Source organism: Bombus terrestris, unplaced genomic scaffold (genome assembly GCF_910591885.1).
Source record: "Bombus terrestris unplaced genomic scaffold, iyBomTerr1.2, whole genome shotgun sequence".
NCBI classification, from domain to species: Eukaryota; Metazoa; Arthropoda; class Insecta; order Hymenoptera; family Apidae; genus Bombus; species Bombus terrestris.
Window position 1 is genome coordinate 1,242,400 of NW_025963548.1, and position 22,554 is coordinate 1,264,953.

Sequence of the window (22,554 nt, forward strand, 5' to 3'; positions counted from 1 at the left end):
CGCTCGCTCGAAAACTATAGCCTAACCTAAAACCAATCCCTCTTGCGTTCGTTATTCGATAAGGCGGCGACATATTTCAAATTTGCTAACGTGTCGGATCGGTTGTGCGGTTGGACTGGATTTTTACGAGCGAGCGGAGCGAGCGAGCAACGATTACAATTTCCAAGCTATACATATACCTTATATTACCTTGTATATATTTCCTGTTATTGCCTAATTCTGTCAGCGATTTCGGACCACACGTTGCACTGTACTATGTGGAAATATTACTATTTATGTAAAACTATTGCTAAACTGTAAACTTTCGTCAGTACGCAATTCGATAAGGACTTCCGGCTCCTCGGGCTGGTGCGAATATTTCAATGTCCCTATGTTCCAAACCGTTGGTTTGTGACACACAATTACGCGTCCCTCGCTCGCTGCGCTCGCTCGAAAAGTATAGCCTAACCTAAAACCAATCCCTCTTGCGTTCGTTATTCGATAAGGCGGCGACTTATTTCAAATTTGCCAACGTGTCGGATCGGTTGCGAGGTTGGACTAGATTTATACGAGCGAGCGGAGCGAGCGAGCTACGATTACAATTTCCACGCTACACATATACCTTATATTGCCTTGCATATATTTCCGGCTTTTGCCTAATTTAGTCAGCGATATCGGACCACACGTTGCACTGTACTATGTGGAAATATTACTATTTATGTAAAACTATTGATAAACTGTAAACTTTCGTCAGTACGCAATTCGATAAAGACTTCCGGCTCCTCGGGCTGGTGCGAATATTTCAATGTCCCTATGTGCCAAACCGTTGGTTTGTGACACACCTTTACGCGACCCTCGCTCGCTGCGCTCGCTCGAAAAGTATAGCCTAACCTAAAACCAATCCCTCTTGCTTTCGTTATTCGATAAGGCGGCGACATATTTCAAATTTGCTAACGTGTCGGATCGGTTGTGAGGTTGGACTGGATTTTTACGAGCGAGCGGAGCGAGCGAGCAACGATTACAATTTCCAAGCTATACATATACCTTATATTGCCTTGCATATATTTCCTGTTATTGCCTAATTTTGTCAGCGATTTCGGACCACACGTTGCACTGTACTATGTGAAAATATTACTATTTATGTAAAACTATTGATGAAATGTAAACTTTTGTCAGTATGCAATTCGATAAAGACTTGCGGTTCCTCGGGCTGGTGCGAATATTTCAATGTCACTATGTTCCAAACCGTTGGTTTGTGACACACAATTACGCGTCCCTCACTCGCTGCGCTCGCTCGAACACCATAGGCCAACCTAAAACCAATCCCCCTTGCGTCCGTTATTCGATAAGGCGGCGACTTATTTCAAATTTGCTAACGTGTCGGATCGGTTGCGAGGTTGGACTAGATTTATACGAGCGAGCGGAGCGAGCGAGCTACGATTACAATTTCCACGCTATACATATACCTTATATTGCCTTGCATATATTTCCGGTTTTTGCCTAATTTAGTCAGCGATATCGGACCACACGTTGCACTGTACTATGTGAAAATATTACTATTTATGTAAAACTATTGATGAAATGTAAACTTTTGTCAGTATGCAATTCGATAAAGACTTGCGGTTCCTCGGGCTGGTGCGAATATTTCAATGTCCCTATGTTCCAAACCGTTGGTTTGTGACACACAATTACGCGTCCCTCACTCGCTGCGCTCGCTCGAACACCATAGGCCAACCTAAAACCAATCCCTCTTGCGTCCGTTATTCGATAAGGCGGCGACTTATTTCAAATTTGCTAACGTGTCGGATCGGTTGTGAGGTTGGACTGGATTTTTACGAGCGAGCGGAGCGAGCGAGCAACGATTACAATTTCCAAGCTATACATATACCTTATATTACCTTGTATATATTTCCTGTTATTGCCTAATTTTGTCAGCGATTTCGGACCACACGTTGCACTCTACTATGTGGAAATATTACTATTTATGTAGAACTATTGATAAACTGTAAACTTTCGTCAGTACGCAATTCGATAAAGACTTCCGGCTCCTCGGGCTGGTGCGAATATTTCAATGTCCCTATGTGCCAAACCGTTGGTTTGCGACACACCTTTACGCGTCCCTCGCTCGCTGCGCTCGCTCGAAAGCTATAGCCTAACCTAAAACCAATCCCTCTTGCGTTCGTTATTCGATAAGGCGGCGACTTATTTCAAATTTGCTAACGTGTCGGATCGGTTGCGAGGTTGGACTAGATTTATACGAGCGAGCGGAGCGAGCGAGCTACGATTACAATTTCCACGCTATACATATACCTTATATTGCCTTGCATATATTTCCGGTTTTTGCCTAATTTAGTCAGCGATATCGGACCACACGTTGCACTGTACTATGTGGAAATATTACTATTTATGTAAAACTATTGATAAACTGTATACTTTCGTCAGTACGCAATTCGATAAAGACTTCCGGCTCCTCGGGCTGGTGCGAATATGTCAATGTCTCTATGTGCCAAACCGTTGGTTTGTGACACACCTTTACGCGACCCTCGCTCGCTAAGCTCGCTCGAAAACTATAGCCTAACCTAAAACCAATCCCTCTTGCGTTCCTTATTCGATAAGGCGGCGACATATTTATAATTGGCAAACGTGTCGGATCGGTTGTGAGGTTGGACTATATTATTACGAGCGAGCGGAGCGAGCGAGCAACGATTACAATTTCCAAGCTATACATATACCTTATATTACCGTGCATATATTTCCTGTTATTGCCTAATTTTGTCAGCGATTTCGGACCACACGTTGCACTGTACTATGTGAAAATATTACTATTTATGTAAAACTATTGATGAAATGTAAACTTTTGTCAGTATACAATTCGATAAAGACTTGCGGTTCCTCGGGCTGGTGCGAATGTTTCAATGTCCCTATGTTCCAAATCGTTGGTTTGTGACACACAATTACGCGTCCCTCACTCGCTGCGCTCGCTCGAACACCATAGGCTAACCTAAAACCAATCCCTCTTGCGTTCGTTATTCGATAAGGCGGCGACTTATTTCAAATTTGCTAACGTGTCGGATCGGTTGTGAGGTTGGACTAGATTTATACGAGCGAGCGGAGCGAGCGAGCTACGATTACAATTTCCACGCTATACATATACCTTATATTGCCTTGTATATATTTCCGGTTTTTGCCTAATTTAGTCAGCGATATCGGACCACACGTTGCACTGTACTATGTGAAAATATTACTATTTATGTAAAACTATCGATGAAATGTAAACTTTTGTCAGTATGCAATTCGATAAAGACTTGCGGTTCCTCGGGCTGGTGCGAATATTTCAATGTCCCTATGTTCCAAACCGTTGGTTTGTGACACACAATTACGCGTCCCTCACTCGCTGCGCTCGCTCGAACACCATAGGCTAACCTAAAACCAATCCCTCTTGCGTTCGTTATTCGACAAGGAGGCGACTTATTTCAAATTTGCTAACGTGTCGGATCGGTTGTGAGGTTGGACTGGACTTTTACGAGCGAGCGGAGCGAGCGAGCAACGATTACAATTTCCAAGCTATACATATACCTCATATTACCTTGTATATATTTCCTGTTATTGCCTAATTTTGTCAGCGATTTCGGACCACACGTTGCACTGTGCTATGTGGAAATATTACTATTTATGTAAAACTATTGATAAACTGTAAACTTTCGTCAGTACGCAATTCGATAAAGACTTCCGGCTCCACGGGTTGGTGCGAATATTTCAATGTCCCTATGTGCCAAACCGTTGGTTTGTGACACACCTTTACGCGTCCCTCGCTCGCTGCGCTCGCTCGAAAGCTATAGCCTAACCTAAAACCAATCCCTCTTGCGTTCGTTATTCGATAAGGCGGCGACTTATTTCAAATTTGCTAACGTGTCGGATCGGTTGCGAGGTTGGACTAGATTTATACGAGCGAGCGGAGCGAGCGAGCTACGATTACAATTTCCACGCTATACATATACCTTATATTGCCTTGCATATATTTCCGGTTTTTGCCTAATTTAGTCAGCGATATCGGACCACACGTTGCACTGTACTATGTGGAAATATTACTATTTATGTAAAACTATTGATAAACTGTATACTTTCGTCAGTACGCAATTCGATAAAGACTTCCGGCTCCTCGGGCTGGTGCGAATATGTCAATGTCTCTATGTGCCAAACCGTTGGTTTGTGACACACCTTTACGCGACCCTCGCTCGCTAAGCTCGCTCGAAAACTATAGCCTAACCTAAAACCAATCCCTCTTGCGTTCCTTATTCGATAAGGCGGCGACTTATTTCTAATTTGCTAACGTGTCGGATCGGTTCTGAGGTTGGACTAGATTTTTACGAGCGAGCGGAGCGAGCGAGCAATGATTACAATTTCCAAGCTATACATGTACCTTATATTACCTTGCATATATTTCCTGTTATTGCCTAATTTTGTCTTCGATTTCGGACCACACGTTGCACTGTACTATGTGAAAATATTACTATTTATGTAAAACTATTGATGAAATGTAAACTTTTGCCAGTATGCAATTCGATAAAGGCTCGCGGTTCCTCGGGCTGGTGCGAATATTTCAATGTCCCTATGTTCCAAACCGTTGGTTTGTGACACACAATTACGCGACCCTCGCTCGCTGCGCTCGCTCGAAAACTATAGCCTAACCTAAAACCAATCCCTCTTGCGTTCGTTATTCGATAAGGCGGCGACTTATTTCAAATTTGCTAACGTGTCGGATCGGTTGTGAGGTTGGACTAGATTTTTACGAACGAGCGGAGTGAGCGAGCAACGATTACAATTTCCAAGCTATACATATACCTTATATTACCTTGCATATATTTCCGGTTATTGCCTAATTTAGTCAGCGATATCGGACCACACGTTGCACTGTACTATGTGAAAATATTACTATTTATGTAAAACTATTGATGAAATGTAAACTTTTGTCAGTATGCAATTCGATAAAGACTTGCGGTTCCTCGGGCTGGTGCGAATATTTCAATGTCCCTATGTTCCAAACCGTTGGTTTGTGACACACAATTACGCGTCCCTCACTCGCTGCGCTCGCTCGAACACCATAGGCTAACCTAAAACCAATCCCTCTTGCGTTCGTTATTCGACAAGGAGGCGACTTATTTCAAATTTGCTAACGTGTCGGATCGGTTGTGAGGTTGGACTAGATTTTTACGAGCGAGCGGAGCGAGCGAGCAACGATTACAATTTCCCAGCTATACATATACCGTATATTACCTTGCATATATTTCCTGTTATTGCCTAATTTTGTCAGCGATTTCGGACCACACGTTGGACTGTACTATGTGGAAATATTACTATTTATGTAAAACTATTGATAAACTGTAAACTTTCGTCAATACGCAATTCGATAAAGACTTCCGGCTCCTTGGGCTGGTGCGAATATTTCAATGTCCCTATGTGCCAAACCGTTGGTTTGTGACACACCTTTACGCGACCCTCGCTCGCTGCGCTCGCTCGAAAACTATAGCCTAACCTAAAACCAATCCCTCTTGCGTTCGTTATTCGATAATGCGGCGACTTATTTCTAATTTGCTAACGTGTCGGATCGGTTGTGAGGTTGGACTAGATTTTTACGAGCGAGCGGAGCGAGCGAGCAACGATTACAATTTCCAAGCTATACATATACCTTATATTACCTTGCATATATTTCCTGTTATTGCCTAATTTTGTCAGCGATTTCGGACCACACGTTGCACTGTACTATGTGAAAATATTACTATTTATGTAAAACTATTGATAAACTGCAAACTTTCGTCAGTACGCAATTCGATAAAGACTTCCGGCTCCTCGGGCTGGTGCGAATATTTCAATGTCCCTATGTGCTAAACCGTTGGTTTGTGACACACCTTTACGCGTCCCTCGCTCGCTGCGCTCGCTCGAAAACTATAGCCTAACCTAAAACCAATCCCTCTTGCGTTCGTTATTCGATAAGGCGGCGACTTATTTCAAATTTGCTAACGTGTCGGATCGGTTGTGAGGTTAGACTAGATTTTTACGAGCCAGCGGAGCGAGCGAGCAACGATTACAATTTGCCAGCTATACATATACCGTATATTACCTTGCATATATTTCCTGTTATTGCCTAATTTTGTCAGCGATTTCGGACCACACGTTGCACTGTACTATGTGAAAATATTACTATTTATGTAAAACTATTGATAAACTGCAAACTTTCGTCAGTACGCAATTCGATAAAGACTTCCGGCTCCTCGGGCTGGTGCGAATATTTCAATGTCCCTATGTGCCAAACCGTTGGTTTGTGACACACCTTTACGCGTCCCTCGCTCGCTGCGCTCGCTCGAAAACTATAGCCTAACCTAAAACCAATCCCTCTTGCGTTCGTTATTCGATAAGGCGGCGACTTATTTCAAATTTGCTAACGTGTCGGATCGGTTGTGAGGTTGGACTAGATTTATACGAGCGAGCGGAGCGAGCGAGCAACGATTACAATTTCCCAGCTATACATATACCGTATATTACCTTGCATATATTTCCTGTTATTGCCTAATTTTGTCAGCGATTTCGGACCACACGTTGCACTGTACTATGTGGAAATATTACTATTTATGTAAAACTATTGATAAACTTTAAACTTTCGTCAGTACGCAATTGGATAAAGACTTCCGGCTCCTCGGGCTGGTGCGAATATTTCAATGTCCCTATGTGCCAAACCGTTGGTTTGTGACACACCTTTACGCGACCCTCGCTCGCTGCGCTCGCTCGAAAACTATAGCCTAACCTAAAACCAATCCCTCTTGCGTTCGTTATTCGATAAGGCGGCGACTTATTTCTAATTTGCTAACGTGTCGGATCGGTTGTGAGGTTGGACTAGATTTTTACGAACGAGCGGAGCGAGCGAGCAACGATTACAATTTCCAAGCTATACATATACCTTATATTACCTTGCATATATTTCCTGTTATTGCCTAATTTTGTCAGCGATTTCGGACCACACGTTGCACTGTACTATGTGAAAATATTACTATTTATGTAAAACTATTGATGAAATGTAAACTTTTGTCAGTATGCAATTCGATAAAGACTTGCGGTTCCTCGGGCTGGTGCGAATATTTCAATGTCCCTATGTTCCTAACCGTTGGTTTGTGACACACAATTACGCGTCCCTCACTCGCTGCAGTCGCTCGAACACCATAGGCTAACCTAAAACCAATCCCTCTTGCGTTCGTTATTCGACAAGGAGGCGACTTATTTCAAATTTGCTAACGTGTCGAATCGGTTGTGAGGTTGGACTAGATTTTTACGAGCGAGCGCGCAACGATTACAATTTCCAAGCTATACATATACCTTATATTACCTTGTATATATTTCCTGTTATTGCCTAATTTTGTCAGCGATTTCGGACCACACGTTGCACTCTACTATGTGGAAATGTTACTATTTATGTAAAACTATTGTTAAACTGTAAACTTTCGTCAGTACGCAATTCGATAAAGACTTCCGGCTCCTCGGGCTGGTGCGAATATTTCAATGTCCCTATGTGCCAAACCGTTGGTTTGTGACACACCTTTACGCGTCCCTCGCTCGCTGCGCTCGCTCGAAAGCTATAGCCTAACCTAAAACCAATCCCTCTTGCGTTCGTTATTCGATAAGGCGGCGACTTATTTCAAATTTGCTAACGTGTCGGATCGGTTGCGAGGTTGGACTAGATTTATACGAGCGAGCGGAGCGAGCGAGCTACGATTACAATTTCCACGCTATACATATACCTTATATTGCCTTGCATATATTTCCGGTTTTTGCCTAATTTAGTCAGCGATATCGGACCACACGTTGCACTGTACTATGTGGAAATATTACTATTTATGTAAAACTATTGATAAACTGTATACTTTCGTCAGTACGCAATTCGATAAAGACTTCCGGCTCCTCGGGCTGGTGCGAATATGTCAATGTCTCTATGTGCCAAACCGTTGGTTTGTGACACACCTTTACGCGACCCTCGCTCGCTAAGCTCGCTCGAAAACTATAGCCTAACCTAAAACCAATCCCTCTTGCGTTCCTTATTCGATAAGGCGGCGACTTATTTCTAATTTGCTAACGTGTCGGATCGGTTCTGAGGTTGGACTAGATTTTTACGAGCGAGCGGAGCGAGCGAGCAACGATTACAATTTCCAAGCTATACATATACCTTATATTACCTTGCATATATTTCCTGTTATTGCCTAATTTTGTCAGCGATTTCGGACCACACGTTGCACTGTACTATGTGAAAATATTACTATTTATGTAAAACTATTGATAAACTGCAAACTTTCGTCAGTACGCAATTCGATAAAGACTTCCGGCTCCTCGGGCTGGTGCGAATATTTCAATGTCCCTATGTGCCAAACCGTTGGTTTGTGACACACCTTTACGCGTCCCTCGCTCGCTGCGCTCGCTCGAAAACTATAGCCTAACCTAAAACCAATCCCTCTTGCGTTCGTTATTCGATAAGGCGGCGACTTATTTCAAATTTGCTAACGTGTCGGATCGGTTGTGAGGTTGGACTAGATTTATACGAGCGAGCGGAGCGAGCGAGCAACGATTACAATTTCCCAGCTATACATATACCGTATATTACCTTGCATATATTTCCTGTTATTGCCTAATTTTGTCAGCGATTTCGGACCACACGTTGCACTGTACTATGTGGAAATATTACTATTTATGTAAAACTATTGATAAACTTTAAACTTTCGTCAGTACGCAATTCGATAAAGACTTCCGGCTCCTCGGGCTGGTGCGAATATTTCAATGTCCCTATGTGCCAAACCGTTGGTTTGTGACACACCTTTACGCGACCCTCGCTCGCTGCGCTCGCTCGAAAACTATAGCCTAACCTAAAACCAATCCCTCTTGCGTTCGTTATTCGATAAGGCGGCGACTTATTTCAAATTTGCTAACGTGTCGGATCGGTTGTGAGGTTGGACTAGATTTTTACGAACGAGCGGAGTGAGCGAGCAACGATTACAATTTCCAAGCTATACATATACCTTATATTACCTTGCATATATTTCCTGTTATTGCCTAATTTTGTCAGCGATTTCGGACCACACGTTGGACTGTACTATGTGGAAATATTACTATTTATGTAAAACTATTGATAAACTGTAAACTTTCGTCAATACGCAATTCGATAAAGACTTCCGGCTCCTTGGGCTGGTGCGAATATTTCAATGTCCCTATGTGCCAAACCGTTGGTTTGTGACACACCTTTACGCGACCCTCGCTCGCTGCGCTCGCTCGAAAACTATAGCCTAACCTAAAACCAATCCCTCTTGCGTTCGTTATTCGATAATGCGGCGACTTATTTCTAATTTGCTAACGTGTCGGATCGGTTGTGAGGTTGGACTAGATTTTTACGAGCGAGCGGAGCGAGCGAGCAACGATTACAATTTCCAAGCTATACATATACCTTATATTACCTTGCATATATTTCCTGTTATTGCCTAATTTTGTCAGCGATTTCGGACCACACGTTGCACTGTACTATGTGAAAATATTACTATTTATGTAAAACTATTGATAAACTGCAAACTTTCGTCAGTACGCAATTCGATAAAGACTTCCGGCTCCTCGGGCTGGTGCGAATATTTCAATGTCCCTATGTGCCAAACCGTTGGTTTGTGACACACCTTTACGCGTCCCTCGCTCGCTGCGCTCGCTCGAAAACTATAGCCTAACCTAAAACCAATCCCTCTTGCGTTCGTTATTCGATAAGGCGGCGACTTATTTCAAATTTGCTAACGTGTCGGATCGGTTGTGAGGTTGGACTAGATTTATACGAGCGAGCGGAGCGAGCGAGCAACGATTACAATTTCCCAGCTATACATATACCGTATATTACCTTGCATATATTTCCTGTTATTGCCTAATTTTGTCAGCGATTTCGGACCACACGTTGCACTGTACTATGTGGAAATATTACTATTTATGTAAAACTATTGATAAACTTTAAACTTTCGTCAGTACGCAATTCGATAAAGACTTCCGGCTCCTCGGGCTGGTGCGAATATTTCAATGTCCCTATGTGCCAAACCGTTGGTTTGTGACACACCTTTACGCGACCCTCGCTCGCTGCGCTCGCTCGAAAACTATAGCCTAACCTAAAACCAATCCCTCTTGCGTTCGTTATTCGATAAGGCGGCGACTTATTTCTAATTTGCTAACGTGTCGGATCGGTTGTGAGGTTGGACTAGATTTTTACGAACGAGCGGAGCGAGCGAGCAACGATTACAATTTCCAAGCTATACATATACCTTATATTACCTTGCATATATTTCCTGTTATTGCCTAATTTTGTCAGCGATTTCGGACCACACGTTGCACTGTACTATGTGAAAATATTACTATTTATGTAAAACTATTGATGAAATGTAAACTTTTGTCAGTATGCAATTCGATAAAGACTTGCGGTTCCTCGGGCTGGTGCGAATATTTCAATGTCCCTATGTTCCTAACCGTTGGTTTGTGACACACAATTACGCGTCCCTCACTCGCTGCAGTCGCTCGAACACCATAGGCTAACCTAAAACCAATCCCTCTTGCGTTCGTTATTCGACAAGGAGGCGACTTATTTCAAATTTGCTAACGTGTCGAATCGGTTGTGAGGTTGGACTAGATTTTTACGAGCGAGCGCGCAACGATTACAATTTCCAAGCTATACATATACCTTATATTACCTTGTATATATTTCCTGTTATTGCCTAATTTTGTCAGCGATTTCGGACCACACGTTGCACTCTACTATGTGGAAATGTTACTATTTATGTAAAACTATTGTTAAACTGTAAACTTTCGTCAGTACGCAATTCGATAAAGACTTCCGGCTCCTCGGGCTGGTGCGAATATTTCAATGTCCCTATGTGCCAAACCGTTGGTTTGTGACACACCTTTACGCGACCCTCGCTCGCTGCGCTCGCTCGAAAACTATAGCCTATCCTAAAACCAATCCCTCTTGCGTTCGTTATTCGATAAGGCGGCGACTTATTTCAAATTTGCTAACGTGTCGGATCGGTTGTGAGGTTGGACTGGATTTTTACGAGCGAGCGGAGCGAGCGAGCTACGATTACAATTTCCACGCTATACATATACCTTATATTGCCTTGCACATATTTCCTGTTATTGCCTAATTTTGTCAGCGATTTCGGACCACACATTGCACTCTACTATGTGGAAATATTACTATTTATGTAAAACTATTGATAAACTGTAAACTTTCGTCAGTACGCAATTCGATAAAGACTTCCGGCTCCTCGGGCTGGTGCGAATATTTCAATGTCCCTATGTGCCAAACCGTTGGTTTGTGACACACCTTTACGCGTCCCTCGCTCGCTGCGCTCGCTCGAAAACTATAGCCTAACCTAAAACCAATCCCTCTTGCGTTCGTTATTCGATAAGGCGGCGACTTATTTCAAATTTGCTAACGTGTCGGATCGGTTGTGAGGTTGGACTAGATTTATACGAGCGAGCGGAGCGAGCGAGCTACGATTACAATTTCCACGCTATACATATACCTTATATTGCCTTGTATATATTTCCGGTTTTTGCCTAATTTAGTCAGCGATATCGGACCACACGTTGCACTGTACTATGTGAAAATATTACTATTTATGTAAAACTATTGATGAAATGTAAACTTTTGTCAGTATGCAATTCGATAAAGACTTGCGGTTCCTCGGGCTGGTGCGAATATTTCAATGTCCCTATGTTCCAAACCGTTGGTTTGTGACACACAATTACGCGTCCCTCAATCGCTGCGCTCGCTCGAACACCATAGGCTAACCTAAAACCAATCCCTCTTGCGTTCGTTATTCGATAAGGAGGCGACTTATTTCAAATTTGCTAACGTGTCGGATCGGTTGTGAGGTTGGACTAGATTTTTACGAGCGAGCGGAGCGAGCGAGCAACGATTACAATTTCCCAGCTATACATATACCTTATATTACCTTGCATATATTTCCTGTTATTGCCTAATTTTGTCAGCGATTTCGGACCACACGTTGCACTGTACTATGTGGAAATATTACTATTTATGTAAAACTATTGATAAACTGTAAACTTTCGTCAGTACGCAATTCGATAAAGACTTCCGGCTCCTCGGGCTGGTGCGAATATTTCAATGTCCCTATGTGCCAAACCGTTGGTTTGTGACACACAATTACGCGTCCCTCACTCGCTGCGCTCGCTCGAACACCATAGGCCAACCTAAAGCCAATCCCTCTTGCGTCCGTTATTCGATAAGGCGGCGACTTATTTCAAATTTGCTAACGTGTCGGATCGGTTGTGAGGTTGGACTGGATTTTTACGAGCGAGCGGAGCGAGCGAGCAACGATTACAATTTCCAAGCTATACATATACCTTATATTACCTTGTATATATTTCCTGTTATTGCCTAATTTTGTCAGCGATTTCGGACCACACGTTGCACTCTACTATGTGGAAATATTACTATTTATGTAAAACTATTGATAAACTGTAAACTTTTGTCAGTATGCAATTCGATAAAGACTTGCGGTTCCTCGGGCTGGTGCGAATATTTCAATGTCCCTATGTGCCAAACCGTTGGTTTGTGACACACCTTTACGCGTCCCTCGCTCGCTGCGCTCGCTCGAAAACTATAGCCTAACCTAAAACCAATCCCTCTTGCGTTCGTTATTCGATAAGGCGGCGACTTATTTCTAATTTGCTAACGTGTCGGATCGGTTGTGAGGTTGGACTAGATTTTTAAGAGCGAGCGGAGCGAGCGAGCAACGATTACAATTTCCAAGCTTTACATATACCTTATATTACCTTGCATATATTTCCTGTTATTGCCTAATTTTGTCAGCGATTTCGGACCACACGTTGCACTGTACTATGTGAAAATATTACTATTTATGTAAAACTATTGATAAACTGTAAACTTTCGTCAGTACGCAATTCGATAAAGACTTCCGGCTCCTCGGGCTGGTGCGAATATTTCAATGTCCCTATGTGCCAAACCGTTGGTTTGTGACACACCTTTACGCGTCCCTCGCTCGCTGCGCTCGCTCGAAAACTATAGCCTAACCTAAAACCAATCCCTCTTGCGTTCGTTATTCGATAAGGCGGCGACTTATTTCAAATTTGCTAACGTGTCGGATCGGTTGTGAGGTTGGACTAGATTTATACGAGCGAGCGGAGCGAGCGAGCTACGATTACAATTTCCACGCTATACATATAGCTTATATTGCCTTGTATATATTTCCGGTTTTTGCCTAATTTAGTCAGCGATATCGGACCACACGTTGCACTGTACTATGTGAAAATATTACTATTTATGTAAAACTGTCGATGAAATGTAAACTTTTGTCAGTATGCAATTCGATAAAGACTTGCGGTTCCTCGGGCTGGTGCGAATATTTCAATGTCCCTATGTTCCAAACCGTTGGTTTGTGACACACAATTACGCGTCCCTCACTCGCTGCGCTCGCTCGAACACCATAGGCCAACCTAAAGCCAATCCCTCTTGCGTCCGTTATTCGATAAGGCGGCGACTTATTTCAAATTTGCTAACGTGTCGGATCGGTTGTGAGGTTGGACTGGATTTTTACGAGCGAGCGGAGCGAGCGAGCAACGATTACAATTTCCAAGCTATACATATACCTTATATTACCTTGTATATATTTCCTGTTATTGCCTAATTTTGTCAGCGATTTCGGACCACACGTTGCACTCTACTATGTGGAAATATTACTATTTATGTAAAACTATTGATAAACTGTAAACTTTCGTCAGTACGCAATTCGATAAAGACTTCCGGCTCCTCGGGCTGGTGCGAATATTTCAATGTCCCTATGTGCCAAGCCGTTGATTTGTGACACACCTTTACGCGTCCATCGCTCGCTGCGCTCGCTCGAAAACTATAGCCTAACCTAAAACCAATCCCACTTGCGTTCGTTATTCGATAAGGCGGCGACTTATTTCAAATTTGCTAACGTGTCGGATCGGTTGTGAGGTTGGACTGGATTTTTACGAGCGAGCGGAGCGAGCGAGCTACGATTACAATTTCCACGCTACACATATACCTTATATTGCCTTGCATATATTTCCGGCTTTTGCCTAATTTAGTCAGCGATATCGGACCACACGTTGCACTGTACTATGTGAAAATATTACTATTTATGTAAAACTATTGATGAAATGTAAACTTTTGTCAGTATGCAATTCGATAAAGACTTGCGGTTCCTCGGGCTGGTGCGAATATTTCAATGTCCCTATGTTCCAAACCGTTGGTTTGTGACACACAATTACGCGTCCCTCAATCGCTGCGCTCGCTCGAACACCATAGGCTAACCTAAAACCAATCCCTCTTGCGTTCGCTATTCGATAAGGAGGCGACTTATTTCAAATTTGCTAACGTGTCGGATCGGTTGTGAGGTTGGACTAGATTTTTACGAGCGAGCGGAGCGAGCGAGCAACGATTACAATTTCCCAGCTATACATATACCGTATATTACCTTGCATATATTTCCTGTTATTGCCTAATTTTGTCAGCGATTTCGGACCACACGTTGCACTGTACTATGTGGAAATATTACTATTTATGTAAAACTATTGATAAACTGTAAACTTTCGTCAATACGCAATTCGATAAAGACTTCCGGCTCCTTGGGCTGGTGCGAATATTTCAATGTCCCTATGTGCCAAACCGTTGGTTTGTGACACACCTTTACGCGACCCTCGCTCGCTGCGCTCGCTCGAAAACTATAGCCTAACCTAAAACCAATCCCTCTTGCGTTCGTTATTCGATAAGGCGGCGACTTATTTCTAATTTGCTAACGTGTCGGATCGGTTGTGAGGTTGGACTAGATTTTTAAGAGCGAGCGGAGCGAGCGAGCAACGATTACAATTTCCAAGCTTTACATATACCTTATATTACCTTGCATATATTTCCTGTTATTGCCTAATTTTGTCAGCGATTTCGGACCACACGTTGCACTCTACTATGTGGAAATATTACTATTTATGTAAAACTATTGATAAACTGTAAACTTTTGTCAGTACGCAATTCGATAAAGACTTCCGGCTCCTCGGGCTGGTGCGAATATTTCAATGTCCCTATGTGCCAAACCGTTGGTTTGTGACACACCTTTACGCGTCCCTCGCTCGCTGCGCTCGCTCGAAAACTATAGCCTAACCTAAAACCAATCCCTCTTGCGTTCGTTATTCGATAAGGCGGCGACTTATTTCTAATTTGCTAACGTGTCGGATCGGTTGTGAGGTTGGACTAGATTTTTACGAACGAGCGGAGCGAGCGAGCAACGATTACAATTTCCAAGCTATACATATACCTTATATTACCTTGCATATATTTCCTGTTATTGCCTAATTTTGTCAGCGATTTCGGACCACACGTTGCACTGTACTATGTGAAAATATTACTATTTATGTAAAACTATTGATGAAATGTAAACTTTTGTCAGTATGCAATTCGATAAAGACTTGCGGTTCCTCGGGCTGGTGCGAATATTTCAATGTCCCTATGTTCCTAACCGTTGGTTTGTGACACACAATTACGCGTCCCTCACTCGCTGCAGTCGCTCGAACACCATAGGCTAACCTAAAACCAATCCCTCTTGCGTTCGTTATTCGACAAGGAGGCGACTTATTTCAAATTTGCTAACGTGTCGAATCGGTTTTGAGGTTGGACTAGATTTTTACGAGCGAGCGCGCAACGATTACAATTTCCAAGCTATACATATACCTTATATTACCTTGTATATATTTCCTGTTATTGCCTAATTTTGTCAGCGATTTCGGACCACACGTTGCACTCTACTATGTGGAAATGTTACTATTTATGTAAAACTATTGTTAAACTGTAAACTTTCGTCAGTACGCAATTCGATAAAGACTTCCGGCTCCTCGGGCTGGTGCGAATATTTCAATGTCCCTATGTGCCAAACCGTTGGTTTGTGACACACCTTTACGCGACCCTCGCTCGCTGCGCTCGCTCGAAAACTATAGCCTATCCTAAAACCAATCCCTCTTGCGTTCGTTATTCGATAAGGCGGCGACTTATTTCAAATTTGCTAACGTGTCGGATCGGTTGTGAGGTTGGACTGGATTTTTACGAGCGAGCGGAGCGAGCGAGCTACGATTACAATTTCCACGCTATACATATACCTTATATTGCCTTGCACATATTTCCTGTTATTGCCTAATTTTGTCAGCGATTTCGGACCACACATTGCACTCTACTATGTGGAAATATTACTATTTATGTAAAACTATTGATAAACTGTAAACTTTCGTCAGTACGCAATTCGATAAAGACTTCCGGCTCCTCGGGCTGGTGCGAATATTTCAATGTCCCTATGTGCCAAACCGTTGGTTTGTGACACACCTTTACGCGTCCCTCGCTCGCTGCGCTCGCTCGAAAACTATAGCCTAACCTAAAACCAATCCCTCTTGCGTTCGTTATTCGATAAGGCGGCGACTTATTTCAAATTTGCTAACGTGTCGGATCGGTTGTGAGGTTGGACTAGATTTATACGAGCGAGCGGAGCGAGCGAGCTACGATTACAATTTCCACGCTATACATATACCTTATATTGCCTTGTATATATTTCCGGTTTTTGCCTAATTTAGTCAGCGATATCGGACCACACGTTGCACTGTACTATGTGAAAATATTACTATTTATGTAAAACTATTGATGAAATGTAAACTTTTGTCAGTATGCAATTCGATAAAGACTTGCGGTTCCTCGGGCTGGTGCGAATATTTCAATGTCCCTATGTTCCAAACCGTTGGTTTGTGACACACAATTACGCGTCCCTCAATCGCTGCGCTCGCTCGAACACCATAGGCTAACCTAAAACCAATCCCTCTTGCGTTCGTTATTCGATAAGGAGGCGACTTATTTCAAATTTGCTAACGTGTCGGATCGGTTGTGAGGTTGGACTAGATTTTTACGAGCGAGCGGAGCGAGCGAGCAACGATTACAATTTCCCAGCTATACATATACCGTATATTACCTTGCATATATTTCCTGTTATTGCCTAATTTTGTCAGCGATTTCGGACCACACGTTGCACTGTACTATGTGGAAATATTACTATTTATGTAAAACTATTGATAAACTGTAAACTTTCGTCAGTACGCAATTCGATAAAGACTTCCGGCTCCTCGGGCTGGTGCGAATATTTCAATGTCCCTATGTGCCAAACCGTTGGTTTGTGACACACAATTACGCGTCCCTCACTCGCTGCGCTCGCTCGAACACCATAGGCCAACCTAAAGCCAATCCCTCTTGCGTCCGTTATTCGATAAGGCGGCGACTTATTTCAAATTTGCTAACGTGTCGGATCGGTTGTGAGGTTGGACTGGATTTTTACGAGCGAGCGGAGCGAGCGAGCAACGATTACAATTTCCAAGCTATACATATACCTTATATTACCTTGTATATATTTCCTGTTATTGCCTAATTTTGTCAGCGATTTCGGACCACACGTTGCACTCTACTATGTGGAAATATTACTATTTATGTAAAACTATTGATAAACTGTAAACTTTTGTCAGTATGCAATTCGATAAAGACTTGCGGTTCCTCGGGCTGGTGCGAATATTTCAATGTCCCTATGTGCCAAACCGTTGGTTTGTGACACACCTTTACGCGTCCCTCGCTCGCTGCGCTCGCTCGAAAACTATAGCCTAACCTAAAACCAATCCCTCTTGCGTTCGTTATTCGATAAGGCGGCGACTTATTTCTAATTTGCTAACGTGTCGGATCGGTTGTGAGGTTGGACTAGATTTTTAAGAGCGAGCGGAGCGAGCGAGCAACGATTACAATTTCCAAGCTTTACATATACCTTATATTACCTTGCATATATTTCCTGTTATTGCCTAATTTTGTCAGCGATTTCGGACCACACGTTGCACTGTACTATGTGAAAATATTACTATTTATGTAAAACTATTGATAAACTGTAAACTTTCGTCAGTACGCAATTCGATAAAGACTTCCGGCTCCTCGGGCTGGTGCGAATATTTCAATGTCCCTATGTGCCAAACCGTTGGTTTGTGACACACCTTTACGCGTCCCTCGCTCGCTGCGCTCGCTCGAAAACTATAGCCTAACCTAAAACCAATCCCTCTTGCGTTCGTTATTCGATAAGGCGGCGACTTATTTCAAATTTGCTAACGTGTCGGATCGGTTGTGAGGTTGGACTAGATTTATACGAGCGTGCGGAGCGAGCGAGCTACGATTACAATTTCCACGCTATACATATAGCTTATATTGCCTTGTATATATTTCCGGTTTTTGCCTAATTTAGTCAGCGATATCGGACCACACGTTGCACTGTACTATGTGAAAATATTACTATTTATGTAAAACTGTCGATGAAATGTAAACTTTTGTCAGTATGCAATTCGATAAAGACTTGCGGTTCCTCGGGCTGGTGCGAATATTTCAATGTCCCTATGTTCCAAACCGTTGGTTTGTGACACACAATTACGCATCCCTCACTCGCTGCGCTCGCTCGAACACCATAGGCCAACCTAAAGCCAATCCCTCTTGCGTCCGTTATTCGATAAGGCGGCGACTTATTTCAAATTTGCTAACGTGTCGGATCGGTTGTGAGGTTGGACTGGATTTTTACGAGCGAGCGGAGCGAGCGAGCAACGATTACAATTTCCAAGCTATACATATACCTTATATTACCTTGTATATATTTCCTGTTATTGCCTAATTTTGTCAGCGATTTCGGACCACACGTTGCACTCTACTATGTGGAAATATTACTATTTATGTAAAACTATTGATAAACTGTAAACTTTCGTCAGTACGCAATTCGATAAAGACTTCCGGCTCCTCGGGCTGGTGCGAATATTTCAATGTCCCTATGTGCCAAGCCGTTGATTTGTGACACACCTTTACGCATCCCTCGCTCGCTGCGCTCGCTCGAAAACTATAGCCTAACCTAAAACCAATCCCACTTGCGTTCGTTATTCGATAAGGCGGCGACTTATTTCAAATTTGCTAACGTGTCGGATCGGTTGTGAGGTTGGACTGGATTTTTACGAGCGAGCGGAGCGAGCGAGCTACGATTACAATTTCCACGCTACACATATACCTTATATTGCCTTGCATATATTTCCGGCTTTTGCCTAATTTAGTCAGCGATATCGGACCACACGTTGCACTGTACTATGTGAAAATATTACTATTTATGTAAAACTATTGATGAAATGTAAACTTTTGTCAGTATGCAATTCGATAAAGACTTGCGGTTCCTCGGGCTGGTGCGAATATTTCAATGTCCCTATGTTCCAAACCGTTGGTTTGTGACACACAATTACGCGTCCCTCAATCGCTGCGCTCGCTCGAACACCATAGGCTAACCTAAAACCAATCCCTCTTGCGTTCGTTATTCGATAAGGAGGCGACTTATTTCAAATTTGCTAACGTGTCGGATCGGTTGTGAGGTTGGACTAGATTTTTACGAGCGAGCGGAGCGAGCGAGCAACGATTACAATTTCCCAGCTATACATATACCGTATATTACCTTGCATATATTTCCTGTTATTGCCTAATTTTGTCAGCGATTTCGGACCACACGTTGCACTGTACTATGTGGAAATATTACTATTTATGTAAAACTATTGATAAACTGTAAACTTTCGTCAATACGCAATTCGATAAAGACTTCCGGCTCCTTGGGCTGGTGCGAATATTTCAATGTCCCTATGTGCCAAACCGTTGGTTTGTGACACACCTTTACGCGACCCTCGCTCGCTGCGCTCGCTCGAAAACTATAGCCTAACCTAAAACCAATCCCTCTTGCGTTCGTTATTCGATAAGGCGGCGACTTATTTCTAATTTGCTAACGTGTCGGATCGGTTGTGAGGTTGGACTAGATTTTTAAGAGCGAGCGGAGCGAGCGAGCAACGATTACAATTTCCAAGCTTTACATATACCTTATATTACCTTGCATATATTTCCTGTTATTGCCTAATTTTGTCAGCGATTTCGGACCACACGTTGCACTGTACTATGTGAAAATATTACTATTTATGTAAAACTATTGATAAACTGTAAACTTTCGTCAGTACGCAATTCGATAAAGACTTCCGGCTCCTCGGGCTGGTGCGAATATTTCAATGTCCCTATGTGCCAAACCGTTGGTTTGTGACACACCTTTACGCGTCCCTCGCTCGCTGCGCTCGCTCGAAAACTATAGCCTAACCTAAAACCAATCCCTCTTGCGTTCGTTATTCGATAAGGCGGCGACTTATTTCAAATTTGCTAACGTGTCGGATCGGTTGTGAGGTTGGACTAGATTTATACGAGCGTGCGGAGCGAGCGAGCTACGATTACAATTTCCACGCTATACATATAGCTTATATTGCCTTGTATATATTTCCGGTTTTTGCCTAATTTAGTCAGCGATATCGGACCACACGTTGCACTGTACTATGTGAAAATATTACTATTTATGTAAAACTGTCGATGAAATGTAAACTTTTGTCAGTATGCAATTCGATAAAGACTTGCGGTTCCTCGGGCTGGTGCGAATATTTCAATGTCCCTATGTTCCAAACCGTTGGTTTGTGACACACAATTACGCGTCCCTCACTCGCTGCGCTCGCTCGAACACCATAGGCCAACCTAAAGCCAATCCCTCTTGCGTTCGTTATTCGACAAGGAGGTGACTTATGTCAAATTTGCTAACGTGTCGGATCGGTTGTGAGGTTGGACTGGATTTTTACGAGCGAGCGGAGCGAGCGAGCTACCATTACAATTTCCACGCTATACATATACCTTATATTGCCTTGCATATATTTCCGGTTTTTGCCTAATTTAGTCAGCGATATCGGACCACACGTTGCGCTGTACTATGTGGAAATATTACTATTTATGTAAAACTACTGATAAACTGTAAACTTTCGTCAGTACGCAATTCGATAAAGACTTCCGGCTCCTCGGGCTGGTGCGAATATTTCAATGTCCCTATGTGCCAAACCGTTGGTTTGTGACACACCATTACGCGTCCCTCGCTCGCTGCGCTCGCTCGAAAACTATAGCCTAACCTAAAACCAATCCCTCTTGCGTTCGTTATTCGATAAGGCAGCGACTTATTTCAAATTTGCTAACGTGTCGGATCGGTTGCGAGGTTGGACTAGATTTATACGAGCGAGCGGAGCGAGCGAGCTACGATTACAATTTCCACGCTATACATATACCTTATATTGCCTTGCATATATTTCCGGTTTTTGCCTAATTTAGTCAGCGATATCGGACCACACGTTGCACTCTACTATGTGGAAATATTACTATTTATGTAAAACTATTGATAAACTGTAAACTTTCGTCAGTACGCAATTCGATAAAGACTTCCGGCTCCTCGGGCTGGTGCGAATATTTCAATGTCCCTATGTGCCAAACCGTTGGTTTGTGACACACCTTTACGCGACCCTCGCTCGCTGCGCTCGCTCGAAAACTATAGCCTAACCTAAAACCAATCCCTCTTGCATTCGTTATTCGACATGGAGGCGACTTATTTCAAATTTGCTAACGTGTCGGATCGGTTGTGAGGTTGGACTAGATTTTTACGAGCGAGCGGAGCGAGCGAGCAACGATTACAATTTCCAAGCTATACATATACCTTATACTACCTTGTATATATTTCCTGTTATTGCCTAATTTTGTCAGCGATTTCGGACCACACGTTGCACTCTACTATGTGGAAATATTACTATTTATGTAAAACTATTGATAAACTGTAAACTTTCGTCAGTACGCAATTCGATAAAGACTTCCGGCTCCTCGGGCTGGTGCGAATATTTCAATGTCCCTATGTGCCAAGCCGTTGATTTGTGACACACCTTTACGCATCCCTCGCTCGCTGCGCTCGCTCGAAAACTATAGCCTAACCTAAAACCAATCCCACTTGCGTTCGTTATTCGATAAGGCGGCGACTTATTTCAAATTTGCTAACGTGTCGGATCGGTTGTGAGGTTGGACTGGATTTTTACGAGCGAGCGGAGCGAGCGAGCTACGATTACAATTTCCACGCTATACATATACCTTATATTGCCTTGCATATATTTCCGGCTTTTGCCTAATTTAGTCAGCGATATCGGACCACACGTTGCACTGTACTATGTGAAAATATTACTATTTATGTAAAACTATTGATGAAATGTAAACTTTTGTCAGTATGCAATTCGATAAAGACTTGCGGTTCCTCGGGCTGGTGCGAATATTTCAATGTCCCTATGTTCCAAACCGTTGGTTTGTGACACACAATTACGCGTCCCTCACTCGCTGCGCTCGCTCGAACAACATAGGCTAACCTAAAACCAATCGCTCTTGCGTTCGTTATTCGACAAGGAGGTGACTTATTTTAAATTTGCTAACGTGTCGGATCGGTTGTGAGGTTGGACTGGATTTTTACGAGCGAGCGGAGCGAGCGAGCTACGATTACAATTTCCACGCTATACATATACCTTATATTGCCTTGCATATATTTCCGGTTTTTGCCT